Below are 5,059 nucleotides of genomic sequence, written 5' to 3' on the forward strand. Positions count from 1 at the left end.
TTGAATCAACTATACTCTCCTTATTTATTTAGCCATTATTAAATATTTTTCATAAGACATAAGTTAAGTCTAAAATTTTTAGAAACCCAATTCATCCCCCCTCTTGAGTTGCATAGCTGGGCAACACAATATGTTATGGTTTGTGTCTTAGGTTCTTCAATTCACAATCCTAGAACCTAATCAAACAACTTCTTAATTCTTAATTAAGTTTTGGGCTGAGGGTTGGGTTCAGCTTTTCAAAAAATAATTTTTATATTTGTAAAATAATTTTACAATATGATTCTACTAACCATATTGCATGTTTGATTCATAATCAAGATACAAGTGAAATAAACATGAAACTACTTTAGATCCAATCTAAACAGGTTCATGTAATTGAAACAATTTCAACTTTAAACAATTTCTTTGCACAAAAATTATTAACAAAGAGATTTTATTTTAGATTTAAATACTTTTTAAATCTAATAAATCATAAATTTAATCTAGATCATATCTAACAAATTTATGATTAAACATAGATCTACACAAACTAGGACAATCTTTGCACTGTAAGGGGTAAACCTTATAGTAGGACAACCTTGCAGTTCGTGATTGATCTAAAATTTTAATTTTAGATTTAATAATCAGATTATAAATTAGATCTAATCTAAAAAATAATCTAAGCATGTATAAATAATCATGTAATAAAGAACCTAAGCTCTGATACCAATTGTAGGAACCAGATCTAGGGTTTCAGGGTTAGATCTTGAAACTTTTTCAAGATCATACAGCGGAAGACTAAAATAAATCAAAATTTATTTTTTAAAACTAAAGAATCCCTAGATCTAAGATCCTATTATATGATTATTACATAGCATTAAATCAAAAATTAAACTATATATATACAGCATGAACTACATGTTGATCATATCAACATGTTTCTATACTACATCTAATGTATGTATTAAACAATAGATCAGATCTATTACCTTGCAAGTTAGACATTCTAACCTCGCTGATCTAGGCTTGAGGATCATGTTGTAAGCCGCAAATACGTCCGGCCTCTAGGAGTCGTCCACACGAGCCCACGAATCTCGATCAGAAGTCCTGCTTCAGGAAATCAGCACAGTATGCTAGTACCGCGCTGATCCTTCTTTGATGATTGATCAGGTGCCTCTTTCTTCCTGATTTGGACTCTTCCAAAGATAGAAAGTAAGAGAAAAGTTTCAAATCTGAGATGCTCTCAGGAAACTCAAGATGGAGGGAGGAAGGATATGAAAACAAACAACCCTAGAAGAAGACCCTCTTCTTCTTCTCATTTCTCTCTCTAGACACCATAACTTGTGTCTATTATATCTCCACGACCCAAAGGTCTTTTTCTTTGATTTTTGGATGTCCCAAAGGTCTCTCAAATCTCTATCATCTCCAAAACTTTTATGAAGAAACTCACTTTATACAGAGAGATATGATAGAGTCCTTGTCTAGGTTAAATACCTAGTCAAGGCTTATCCAAACATGGTAAGATAAGGGGTGCCCAAATATTGAGCGCCTCCTCCTTATTTTCATGTATGGATCATCATAAAAGGGTGCACAATGTGTACCATAAATGTCACAAAAATTTAAAAAAAAAATTGGATAAATTCGGTGCAAAATTGAAAGAGTTTTGGATTTCTAAAACTCTATCTCATAGAATTCGAAATCCAAACTTATTCCTCTTTGATTTGATCCAAACCACTTTCCATGTAAGAAAGAAGAGAGAAAACCTTTTGTGAACATGGGAGAGACCTAGGAGAGGGCTTTTGTTACACAAAATAAGAGGAGATTGGTGTTGAATGAGAGAGGGCGTGGGGAAGGCTTATGTGGCGCAAGGTGGAATCCTAGTCTTACTAGGATTCTATCTTTTGACTTGTTTTAATTTGGTTTCTCAAACCAAATCAAATCAAAATTAGATCAACCCAATTAAAATAGGTCTTAACCCAATTAAGAACCTAATTTAATCAGATTAAATTATATTTAAATCTGATTTAATTTTTTAATCAAATTAGAAATTAGATTGACCCAAGTCCTAGTTGAACTAGGACTAGTTTTTTCTTGCACTTGGCTTATCCAATAAACCTATTGGACTTGATCCAATCAAGCCCAAACTAAATCTAATTAAATTATATTTAATTATACTTAATCTCAGCCCATTGGCTTAATCAAATTAAGCCAATTAGCAATCAAATTGCTAATCGATCCTCCTGCAACACTTGCACTGGGTTAAATGTCAATCGTATTGATCATTTAACCCTAGAATGATTCTTAATCGTTGATCAACCATCCGATCGGATCATGAACTCTAATGTGTGTGACCTCATAGATCTGAACCTAAATTGATAGTACAGAAATAAATTTCTATACCAATCGAAGTGACCATCTAGCAATGGTACCCGACGATCGGATAGGTCGAATGTGTAGAACAACATCCTTAGAATCCATGCGGATATAGTTTTCATATAATTCATCCCCTTGACCAAAATGATCATAGGATACCCCAGAGTTCAACTGTCAACTCTGATCAGGTTGTCCACATTGTATTTCAAAATATTAAATCCATCTGATGGATTATCCTGGCCAAAGTTTTGCTAAATTGAAATACAACGACTCATTCTTCTCCAACTCTTGGAGTGGTCAATCCCATCTCGATCACACTCTGACTTCACAAGTACTTGACTGTGCCCAGAAGCCTTCCATCCCTGAATTAGAAATTCAGTTAGTCTAGTTCTAAAGCACAGTGAGTTTCTTGCAAGTCACTGAGGCGATCTCAGGTCTAAGGGACACTTATACCTATATCCCATCAGAGACATTCTTGACAGCAGAATACTCTAGAGTTGGTCACGTTCAATGATGATGTACCAGTACATCTCACCTGTATGTCATACCAGTGTCTCCACACTCTTTGGTTAAGAGGACAACCAACCCATATGGCCTACAGCGACCTATGCTCGATAGAAGTTGTCATCCTTATTAACAGCCTATCATTTGGTCGTGCACTGTTTTAAGGACTAATCGATAAATCCTCTCTTTATCGAATCTAAATAGTCCTAAGGACTTCATCATAACAACGGAGTTCATTAGAAGATGAAAGCTTATGATGAAAATACCAAATATATTTTATTTATTAATAAATTCAATTACAATACTTGGTTGCTTAACCGTCAACAGCTTGACGATTGGCTTTTTGGGACACTTTTCCCAACATCCCAAACCACGTACATCGATACCCTGTTGAAGCAGTTTAATATGGATAATTTTAAGAAAGGCTATCTTTCAATAGGCCATGAAATTACTCTTTTCAAGAAGGATTGTCTGACAACTCCTGAGGATAGAGAGCGCATGAGTAGAATACCATATGCTTCAACAGTGGGATCTATCATGTACGCTAGGACATATACGAGGCCGGATGTGGCCTATTCACTAGGGGTAGTGAGTAGGTACCAGTCTGATTCAGGTGAGAAGCATTGGAAGATTGTGAAAGCAATTCTTAAGTATTTGAGAAATACTAAAGACCAATGGCTTATCTATGGAGATACTGATCTAAAATTTATGAGATATACTGATTTCAATTTTCAGTCAGATTGTGATGACAACAGAAGCGTGTCGGACTATGTATTTACTCTGAATGGAGAAATTATTTACTGGAAGAGTTTCAAGTAACATACTGTGGCTGATTCTGTATGTGAAGTAAAATACATTGCTGCATCAGATGCTGCAAAGTGGTTGTGAAAGTTCATCGACAAGCTAGGAGTTACACCTTCCATTGATGGTCCTGTAATGCTGTACTGTGATAGCTCCAATGCCATAGCTCAGACGAAAGAACCCAAGTCACACCATCACACCAAGCATATTCTGCATCGCTATCACCTAGTGCCAGAGATCATGAACCATGGTGACGTCGAACTTCAGAAGATCGATAGAAAAGAGAACCTAGCTGACCCCTTCACTAAAGCTCTCGGGATCAAAGAGTTCGATGATTTCAAATGGAAGATAGGTATAAGATACTTTCTCGATTGGCTTTAGTCCAAGTGAGAGTTGTTGAAAATTATGTCCTAAAATCAATCATGTGATGATTGAGTTCATTCTTGTATATGAATTATTGATTATTGAATAAAAATTATTCTGATATTTTTTTCATTACTGTTGGGTATAAAATACCCCCCATGTCGAAGTTTGTAAAAGACTGACCCTTCCAGGGCTTTTTTGGCCTCCGATCTGGTGTGGCGCCTCTCTGAACCCCCTCGACCGTCCGAGCTTCCGGACTTCTCGGACAATGAGCTTTGCCATTCATCTACCGGGCCACTCCGAAGGCTCTCTAGGTCTCATTATTAGCCGACCTTCTACAGTGATCAACTATTCTCCGAATTCCTTCCAGACTTCTTCTGGCCGCAGATAACCCTACTCCGAACTTCTTCCAAACTTCGTCAATATCCGAGCTTCTCCGACAATGAAGATTTCTACAGTAACCAGACTTCATCCAAGTTGCTACGCAGTCGATCGCCTTTCGAACTCCACCCGAGCTCCCGAGAGAGCCAAACTTCTACTACGAGCGGTCCACTCCAAACTTCTACTATGAGCGGCCTACTCCGAACTCCTACAGTGGGCGGTCTACCCCGGATATCTGCTATAAGCAAATTTCATTCGAGCCTCTACTGTAAACACATTTCTTCCGAACTTCTATTATAGGTAGACTTCAGCCGAGCTTCTTCGTAGCCAGATCCCAGATGAGCTTCTACAATGGGACAGGACCCGCCGGTCAGGTCGCTACTCCGAGCTCCCACGATTACCGATCTTCGATCAAGCTTCTACAATAAGCAGTCTCCTTTCAGCCTTCTATGAGAACCAGACTCCGTTCGAACTTTCATAGCGGATGGATATTGGACGAGCTTCTACAACAGACGGACTCCAGCATCTGAATTTCTACAACGATCGATCACCTCCGGTGTCTGTCGAACCTCCCCAACACCATCCGAGGTCCACCGCTGGCCGATCCTCTGCTAGATTTCTCATGAAACCAGACTTCTCCTGTGGATAATCTTCAGAC

The sequence above is a fragment of the Elaeis guineensis genome, chromosome 8 (genome assembly GCF_000442705.2).
Source record: "Elaeis guineensis isolate ETL-2024a chromosome 8, EG11, whole genome shotgun sequence".
In the NCBI taxonomy this organism is placed as follows: Eukaryota; Viridiplantae; Streptophyta; class Magnoliopsida; order Arecales; family Arecaceae; genus Elaeis; species Elaeis guineensis.